Source organism: Chelonoidis abingdonii, chromosome 1, assembly GCF_003597395.2.
Source record: "Chelonoidis abingdonii isolate Lonesome George chromosome 1, CheloAbing_2.0, whole genome shotgun sequence".
NCBI lineage: Eukaryota > Metazoa > Chordata > Testudines > Testudinidae > Chelonoidis > Chelonoidis abingdonii.
In genome coordinates this window covers 173,100,860-173,111,131 of record NC_133769.1, presented here as the reverse complement: position 1 = coordinate 173,111,131, position 10,272 = coordinate 173,100,860, and positions in this window count along the sequence as shown.

Below are 10,272 nucleotides of genomic sequence, written 5' to 3'. Positions count from 1 at the left end.
TGTCCTGGCTAAACACCAACTTAGGTAATTAAATTCTGCCTGTCTTTAAAAATACACACCCTGTTGTAGTTTTTGAAGGTAACTCCTCACTTACTTGCCTTCATCTTATTGTGTAGTGAAGCTGCTGTGTCCCATTCTAACCCTGACTGGATTTCAGTGGGTAGGTAAAGGGGGTGGGTCAGTCAGAGGAGCAAATGGCAGTAACATGGAATGTCCAGACAAGGGCAGGTGAGGACAGGAGAGCAGAGAAAGTGAAGGAGATGGGGAAAAGACAATTTGGGAGCGGATGGAAAGGGTATTGTGTGGTTATGCAGGGGCCGAGAGGAGAGAGAGAGACAGCCCATGCTTGTTTTTTCTCTGAAGCTGAAAGAGATGCTGATTTATGCCTCATGAGAGGGTATGACAACATGAAAGCAGCACCTTTACAAAAAGAAAAATGGGTCTTTGTTTTAGCTGGTGATATGGTTGTTTTTTCCCCCTGCAAATTTAGCTTTGCCCTTGCCTGCTGGAGTTTTTCTGACAACCCTCTTTAATCACCAGTGCATATGTGGAAATGGAAATTGTTATCTCCAGCCTTGACTTCATCTTCCTGCCTTTATTGTGCCACTGAAACGGAAGTTTATTCTCAATCCTCAGAGTAAAAGCAACCCTGAATGGGTGTCAGTCATAAAGACTGAAGAACTGAGAGGGGAAATATTGTGGGCAGACACCAATGTTTCTGAACAGTACATTTACTGTAATTAAAATAAGCCACTGAGGGGAAAACAGACAAGGAACAGACTGAGCTAATGCTTCTGAGCAGTAAACATATTGTCACCCACAAAGGAGGGGTGGAGCAGTGTCTTAAAGGAGACTGGGGAAGCACATGGGGGATGGGGATGCTCTGACTGGTTATGTTCTTGTAAAGTGTAAGGAAAGGAGGAGTGGTGAAGCAAACTTCCCCCAGGTCACTTGTGCTTGCTATTCAGTTACCAATCAGAAGTACCTCTTGCTGTTTCATTCCTACCCTCCTCTGCCAGTGCAACTCATCATAGTATAGATGTTGTTCTGGATCTGAGCCTTACGCAGCTCTGCCAGATACACTTCAACCCTAATCCATATCACCCTCTGCTCTTCTAAACTAGAGAAGAAAACTAAAAAAAATCCTGTAATAACAGAAGACAAGGGAAAGAAAAAATATACACTCATGACTTACTGTATAGAGGCACAGGACTAGAAGGGACCAGTAGGGTCATCTCGTCTAACACCCTGCCAAGAGAGATGGCTCCATCCTCTAGTGAAGGAGCTTCCACAACTTCCCTAGATGTCTGTTCCATTATCCTACTGTTCTTACAGTTAGCAATTTTTTCCTGAGATTTAATCTGGATCTGCCATGCTGAAGTTTGAACCCATTTCCTCTTGTTCCTCCCTGCTGTGGCAAGAGAGAATAACTTTTCTCCATCTTTTTTATGGCAGACATTCATGTATTTGAAGACCACTATCACGTCCTCCTTTAATATCTTATTTTCCAAACTAAACATACTCTGGTCCTTCAGCCTTTGCTTGTATGGCTTGCATTCCATTCCTCTGATCATCTTTGTCATTTGCCTCTGGATCCTTTCCAGTTTTTTTGCATCCCTTCTATACATGGTGATCAAAATTGGACACGATACTCCAGCTGAGGTCTAACCAACACAGAATAGAGCAGTTCTATCACCTCCTGTGACTTACATGTTATGCCTCTGTTAATGCAACCTAAAATTCCATTTGCTTTTTTTGCAACAGCATCACATTGCTGACTCAAGTCGTGGTTGTGATCCACCATTACTCCCAGATCCTCCTCCACAGTACTGCTGTCACGGCAGTTATCCCCCATTGCGTATTTGTGCATTGGGGTTTTCTTCCCTAAGTGTAGCGCCTTACATTTGTCTTTCATTTCGTTATCTATAATTAAGTTCTCCAATTTATCAAGATCCCACTGAATTTTAGCTCTATCCTCCAAAGTGTTGGCAACCCCCACTAACTTTGTGTCATCTGCAAATTTGACCAGTATACCCTCTACTCCTACATCCAGGTCATTAATAAAGATGTTAAATAACACCGGACCCAAAGAAGATCCCTGTGGAACTTCACATGAGACCTTCCACCAATCTGAAATCATTCCATTGATAGTTACTCCTTGTTTGTGGTTGTTTAACCAATTGTGCATCCTCTTAATGGTAGCTCCACCAAGCCCACATTTCTCCAATTTACTTACCAGTATGTCATGTGGGACTGTATCAAAAGCCTTGCTGAAGTCCAGGTATATTATGTCAACTGCATCTCCCCATCCACAAAACCAGTTACCCTGCCAAACAAGGAAATCAAGCTGGTTTGGCAATATGATTTGTTCTTGGTAAATCCATGCTGGCTGCTAGTGCTTACTTCCTCATCTGCCAGATATTCAGAAATTGAATGTTTTCTACGTTGCTTTAGTAGCTTCCCCAGTATCAAAGTCAGGCTGACTGATCTATAGTTCCAGGACTCCTCATTTTCCCCCTTTTGAAAGATGGGCACTACATTAGCCCTCTGCCAGTGTTCCAGGACCACTCCTGTCATCCATTGAGGTTGCAAGTATTATTGCACACAAGGAAGATGTTGTGCCAGTCTACTACTTTCCTTTGAGCACATAAGTGAAACCTCACAGGTCTCAAAGTAATAAATTACTTCAGCTTATTCATGTGGGGAAGAGGATTTTAGCTTTTCCGTACTGCCTCATGGGACTCTTAGAGTGCCTGTAGCGGCTTTCAACTGAGAATGCCAAACTCATGACAGAAAATAGGGCACATACTCCAAACTGGTGGTATATGCTATCATTAGATTTCATCAAACCAGCAATAAAAATGTACTTCTATACAATACTAGTTTTTCCCTGGAATATAGACAGTCCCCTTGGCTTTCCAGCCTCTTATTATCATCCAGCCAAACCATCCAATGTGACTGAGCTTTATGATAAAAGGTTATTAAAACCAAAATTCACCACACATTAGGTTCTTCCAGTCCCAAAGGACTAGTCACTTACCTCAGGTCAAAATATGCTCCAGATCTCCCCAAATACAATGCTGGTAGCCAGTTTCTTTATTATCTAAAACTAAAATTTATTAGCTAATAGAAGGAATTAGTTGTTAAAAGGTCAAAGGAGATACCCTACTGTTGAATAAGAATACATGAGTCCAGTTGTTAGCAGAGATATAATGTCTGCTACTTCTCCATAAGTCTCTTAGAATTTTTCAGAGTGTCGCAAAATGATATTTTGGGGGATCTCAGTACAATAGGTCAAACTTCCCCTGTTTAGAGTTCAGCAAATCAGAGGTGGCAGGATTGTGCCCAAGATCCAATTTCATAGCTCTTTCACAGAAAGAACAAGCTGATAGGTGTCCAGACAGAAAAAAACAGTCACAGTTTGTGTGTTCCTCTGATGAATAGTAGGTGACCAAGTCTGTGAATGTCCCATTGTTAACCAATGACCCTTGCTTTGAAGTCAACCACCCTTTCCTTTAAAGATTTAAGACTTCACTCTGGTTGCCAGGCCATTCAAAGATAATGCATTTAGTAACTGCCCTTCAACCTAATATGATGGTCTACAGCAGTGGTTTTCATGGCCCAGTGTGACATCCTCAGGGCCATACAGGTAGTATTGGATGTGGCCCACAATGGTAAATAGGCTGAGAACCACTGGTCTGCAGGTAGTTTACATTATAAGTTAATAAGTTTCAGATCAACTTAGGACTTGTCTACATTAAGCAGTTTTGGTGGCAAAAGGCACCTTTTGTCAACAAAACAGTGGAGGTGTATACACTACTATGCTACTCTGGTGACAAAATTCTCCTGGCTTTGCTGACAAAATAAAACCACCTCGACAAGAGGCATGGAGCTTTTTGTGGAAAAATTAGAGCAACAAAGCATCAGTATAAACACTGCATTCATTGCATCACCATAACTGGCCTCTACTCACTGTTCTGCTCTGCTCTCTGTTTTGAACCTGCACCCAGCTACACAGGCATGCACTCTTCTCCTTTCAAGCCCCCAGGAACTATGGCAATTCCTCAGGGTGCAGAACTCACCTAGCTACTGCCCTGCTGAGCATGACAGCAGCAAAGGCACTGCTATCTGGACTACAGGGATCATCTTGGTCTGCTCTGAGGGGAGGCTTTGGGAGAACTCGGAGGAAATCATAGAATCATTAATGTGGACTCCTACTCTCCTCGGCACTAGGAACACAGCCGCAAGCAGGTTGGGCGGGTTGCTGCTGGGAGATGGGGTAAGAGACTTTGCTGTGCAGTACAGAGCCAGCGAGGGAGGCCAGGGCTGATGGCCAGTGAGGAGGGTGTTTCCCTCCCCCAGGATTGGTTGATTCAGTCTCCTGTCTGAACTTAAAGAGACATAGGGTTGCCAACTGTCTAATCACACAAACCCTAACACCCTTGCTCTGCCTCTTCTCTGAGGCCCTGTCACTTCCACAAGGCGCCCACTTACTCCACCCCCGTTCCCTCCTTCGCTCTTTCCCCCACCCTCGCTCACTTTCACTGACATGGGGCAAGGAGTTGGGGTGTGGGATGCAGGCACCAGGAGGGGACTCAGGGCTGAGCCTGGGACAGGTGTGCAGGAGGAGGTGCAGGCTCTGGAACGGAGTTTGGGTGCAGGAGGGAGCTCAGGGATGGGTCAGAGAGGTTGGGGTGTGGGCTCTGTCCGAGTGGTGCTTACCTTGGGTGGCTCCCGGTCGGCAGTATAGCAGGCTAAGGCAGGCTGCCTGCCAGCCCTGGTCCTGTGCCACTCCTGGAAGCAGCCTTTGGGTCTCTGCAGCCCCTAGGCACTGGGCAGCCAGGGAGACTCGAACGCCGACTCCACAGCTTCCATTGGCTAGGAACTGCGGACAATGGGAGTTGCGGGGGTGGAGACTGCCTTAGCCATGCTGTGCTGCCCACTGGGAGCCAGTGAAGGTAAGTGGAGCCAGGAGGCTCTGTGAGCTGCTCCCAAAAGTGGCCAGCACATCCCTGTGGCCTTGAAGGGGGTGCAGGGGGCGCTGCACAGTGTCCTTGCCTGCAGGGCTCACCCCTGCAGCTTCCATTGGCCACAGTTCCCTATCAACGGTTGCTATGGCATTGGTGCTCAGGGTGCGGGAAGTGTGTGGAGACCGCTGCCACCCCCACCCACACCCATCCAGGGGCCGCAGGGACATGGCAGTTGCTTCTGGCAGGAGCACAGGGGCAGGCAGGGAGCCTGCTTTCGCCCTGCTGCATCCCAGACTTTCAGTACCTAAAATCTCCTGGGTTGGCTTCAATAGCCTCTGGGAGACAGAGCCTGATTCTGGGAGACACCTGGTAAAACCAGGAGCGTTGGCAACTCTAAAGGGACAGCATGTTGACACATTCACTTTCTTTCAACGCGCACACTCTCTCACATATACACTCCCTCCCCCCACACACTACTCCCCTTACACCCCCCACCAGTTCCATTAAAAAGCAGCTGGCAATCTGGTAGGATGCCCATGGAATGATGGGATTGACGAACCTGCATCATGTGATGCTGTACCTGGCCCATGAGGCATTGCAAACCCTTCCCAAAGCACTCTGCAGCCAGTTGGAAAGTGGGATAGTTACCCACAGTGCACTGCTCTATATGTTGATGCAAGAGCTGCTAGTGTGGATGCACTCTGCTGATACAAGAAGCATAGTGTAGACATGCAACAGCAGTTTAATTAAAGTGGTGGCTGTATGTTAGCATAATTTGTGGTGACAAAACTCTGTAGTGTAGACAAGGCCTAAGATAATGTCATTATCCTTTTAAGTATCAGAGGGGTAGTCGTGTTAGTCAATATCCACAAAAACAACGAGGAGTCCAGTGGCACCTTAAAGACGAACAGATTTATTTGGGCATAAGCTTCCGTGGGTAAAACCCCCACAGAAGCGGGGTTCTTTTTACCCACGAAAGCTTATGCCTAATAAATCTGTCTTTAAGTGCCACCAGACTCCTCATTGCCCTTCTAGCAAACTTCATCTAAATGTAGGCCTTTTGCTGTAATGACAATTGAGTATAGTTGCATACATAACGCAAAAGTAATATGGAGTTACAAGACATGAAAAGGATTTAGCAACTACAGGTTAATTTGGTCACTCTGATATACATTTAACAAAATGTAGGTAAATACAGTTACAATCTATTCTTGATTTTTATCAACACAAGTGAATGGGCTTGTGTCTCATAATCTATTTTCGTACCTTTGTTACCCCCACACAGTGAATTAACATTTCTTTGAGGTCATGTCCTGAGCTATCTAGCTGTCAGCACCACAGGGACATTTTGCTGAAGCCATTAACAGCTGTGGGAGTTTTTTGAAAGGTCAGCACGTGGGTTGGGGTGCTGTAAGCTCAGAATTCTCCAGGAATCACCAGCCATCCCTCTCTACTAACTCTCCATACTTTGTCAGCACAGGGCTCAGACAAGGAAACTATTTCCCCCCCTTCATTAATATTTTTGGATAGGGCCCAGGACAAAATTCTACCATGTCCACATAGTTTTTTAAATGGAAAAATGACAGTATTCTACTACGTATTCAAATTTTCACCATCACAGAAACATCTTCTCAGAGTTGGATTTTTCCCTCTTCCCAAACTACCTTCTATCCTTTTGAACTAGGAGTTGAATGGGGGGTCAGTTCACAGCAGTTTGGTGCATCAGCACATTTATGTGGCGGTGCCAGAATCTACACTTAATCTCTGTTTAAATGAAAGTCTGTAGCCATTATGGCTGTACAGATAACCATAGTTTTACAATTCATCCAAAAGACTGCACCTCCAGCGACACCTTAAAACCATGCTGGGGCTTTGGGTCATTTCTAACTTATGGAAAAGTACCACCTACTGAGTCATTAACACAGATCCCTGCAGCAGCTGTGTGCCTCTCTCAGCCAGGTACCAACTTGCTTGGTTTGATTCTGCTTTGCTCAGAGGGAGGAAATGGGATCACGGTATAAAGTGATGTGCAGGCTACTCAGAGAACAAATGCATAGAGCCTTTAATTTTCAAAATAGCTTTATTTGGTCTTTTTTCAGCGTAGCTAGAACACAATGACGAATAATAGAGTCAATACATTAGTGAGAAAGGTAGCTTCAGATAAGAGAATCATTAAGCAGCAATAACGAAGTCCCTAGCACAACAGTAACTGTCAGCAACTAACACATAGATGAATACACATACAAATGCTTGAATCACACTGGGGTATTGAAACAGCTGCAGCTCTGGGAAATTGAAGAGATCTGTCTTTCCTCACACGAATGGATTTGAACTTTGAATCTGAAACTGTTACTTTAGTCTCAAGAAACTCAGCTGCTAAATGTTCCCTGTTGCCTTAATAAATATGCAGATAGTATTTACATAACACTGTAACCCAGCATTTCTTACAAAAAGTTAAATAACGTGGAACGTGACTGATGCAAGAACAAAAGTTAATGGACTAGAATAGCCAAATGCCTCACAGGAAGGTATTAACAGTGCTCTAGATGGGATACAAGGCTTAAACCTTCTATCCATTGGAGATTTAGATGTCTTAGGGTATATCTACACTACGGGATTATTCCGCTTTTACAGAAACTGATTTTTGGAAACAGATTGTATAAAGTTGAGTGCACGTGGCAACACTAAGCACATTAATTCGGCGGTGTGTGTCCATGTACCGAGGCTAGCGTCGACTTTCGGAGTGTTGCCTTGTGGGTAGCTATCCCATAATTCCAGCAGTCTCCCCCGCCCATTGGAATTCTGGGTTGCGATCCCAATGCATGATGGAGCCAAAAATTTGTCGTGGGTGGTTACGAGTAAATGTCGTTAGACAATCCTCCCTCCGTGAAAGCAACGGCAGACAATCATTTCGCATCCTTTTCCCTGCATTGCCCTGTGCAGACACTATAGCACGGCAATTATGGAGCCCGTTCAGCCTTTTTTCACTGTCGCCGTATGTCTACTGAATGCTGCTGACAGATGCAGTAATGCAGAGCTACACAGCAGCATCCCATTGCCTTTTGCAAGTTAGCAAAGATGGTTACCAGCCCTCCTGTACCATTTGCTGCTTTGCAAGTTGACAATGACAGTTACCAGTTACACTGTACCATGTGCTGCTGTCATGGGTGCTTCTGGCCGGCCTCAGTGAGGTCGGTCGGGGGTGCCTGGACAAAAATGGGAATGACTCCCCAGGTCATTCTCTTCTTTAAATTTTGTCTAATGGAGAGTCAGTCCTGCCTAGAATATCAGGCAAGCCTACTAAAGAACCAGAGAGGCAAACGGCTGCTCCAGGTCAGAGCCCCAGACATCGCGCAGAAATGATGAGCTACATGCCATTCTAGGCGATGCCCCTGCAACAAACCCACCCATTGCTTCCCTCCTCCCCCACCCCTTTTGGGCTACCGTGGCAGTGTCCCCCCATTTGTGTGATGAAGTAATAAAGAATGCAGGAATTTGAAAAATTGAATTTATTGCCTCTGCAAGCAAAGATCAAAGGGGGGAGGGTAGGGCGGTTGGCTTACAGTGAAGTAGAGTGAACCACCATTCTACACTTGCTCAGCCTATAGCTGAAAATGGGAATCTGTGACAAGCATTAGAGATAGAAGCACAGGCAGGACTGAATCTCTATTTGTGTGTGGGCCTTTGGTTGACACTGGTAAAATACAAAATGTCCCAGGATATGTATGTTGGGGGACTGTTGGGGGACAGTTCTAAACAGCAGCTTCATTTTTGTAATTTGCAGCAAAAAGCAAAGGTCTAAGTATCTGATTGTGAGCTGTGGTAGCAAGGGGTAGGCGCGACCGCACAGTGCTGCTGACTGGGAGAGCAACCTGAGGCAGAAGCCTCCAGCTGCCATGATATTCCAGGCAGGAGTGAATCTCCATCAGACAAAACTTAAAGAAGAGAATGACCTGGAGTCATTTCCATTTTTGCCCAAGCGCCCCTGGCCAACCTCACCACGGCCAGCCAGGAGTACCCATGCAATGACAATGACGGATATCAGTCATACTGTACAGTCTGCTGTCCGCAAAGCAAGGCAAGGCAAGGCAAGGCAAGGCAAGAGGATGCTGCTGTGGAGCGCTGCAGCACTGCGTCTGCCAACAGCATCCAGTAGACATACAGTGACATTGGAAAAAGGCAAGAAACAATTTTTTTCCCTTTGTTTTCACAGAGGAGGGGGTGACAGGGGCTGACGACATATACTCTGAACCACCCCCGACAACGTTTTTGACTCTTCAGACTTTGGGAGCTCAGCCCAGAATTCAAATGGTTTTCAGAGAGTGTGGGAACTGTGGAATAGCTACAGTCGTCAGTCACCCCTCCCTCTGTGAGCTCCATTTGATTCTTTGGCTTTCTGGTATACTTGTCTCAGCTCCTTAAGTTTCATGCAGCATTGTGTTGCGTCTCTGTTGTGGCCTCTGTCCATCATGGCCTTGGAGATTTTTTCAAATGTTTTGGCATTTCGTCTTTTGGAACAGAGCTCTGATAGAACAGATTCATCTCCCTCATACAGAGATCAGATTCAGTATCTCCCATACGGTCCATGCTGGAGCTCTTTTTTGATTCTGGGACTGCATGCTGGGTATCAAGGTTTGTTCCCCACTCTGAACTTTAGGGTACAGATGTGGGGACCTGCATGGACACTTCTAAGTTTAATTACCAGCTTAGATCTGGTATTGCTGCCACCACGCCCGAGCACTACTTTTCTCCCCTGGGTAGCCTTGAGAGACTTCACCAATTTCCTGGCGAACACAGATCCAAACCCTTGGATCTTAAAACAAGGAGAAATTAACCATCCCCTGTCCTTTCTCCCACCAAGTCCTGGTGGATCCAGATCCAACCCCCTTGGATCTAAAAACAAGGAAAAAAATCAATCAGGTATTTAAAAAGAAGGCTTTTAATTAAAGAAAAGAAAGGTAAAAGAAAATCCTCTGGGAGAGATTAGCATATCAGCTACTCTCACAGACAACAGATTCCAAACACAGAGGATGTTCTCCTGCGCAAAAATCTTAATACACACAAGAATACCCAAATTTGATAATTCCCTTAATGGTACCAAGACAAGTTGTGAGGAGGTTGTGAAGGCTGGGACTATAACAATGTTTAAAAGGGAACTGGATAAATTCATGGTGGCTAAGTCCATAAATGGCTATTAGCCAGGAAGGGTAGAGAATGGTGTCCCTAGCCTCTGTTCATCAGAGGATGGAGAGGGATGGCAGGAGAGAGATCACTTGATCATTGCCTGTTAGCTTCACTCCCT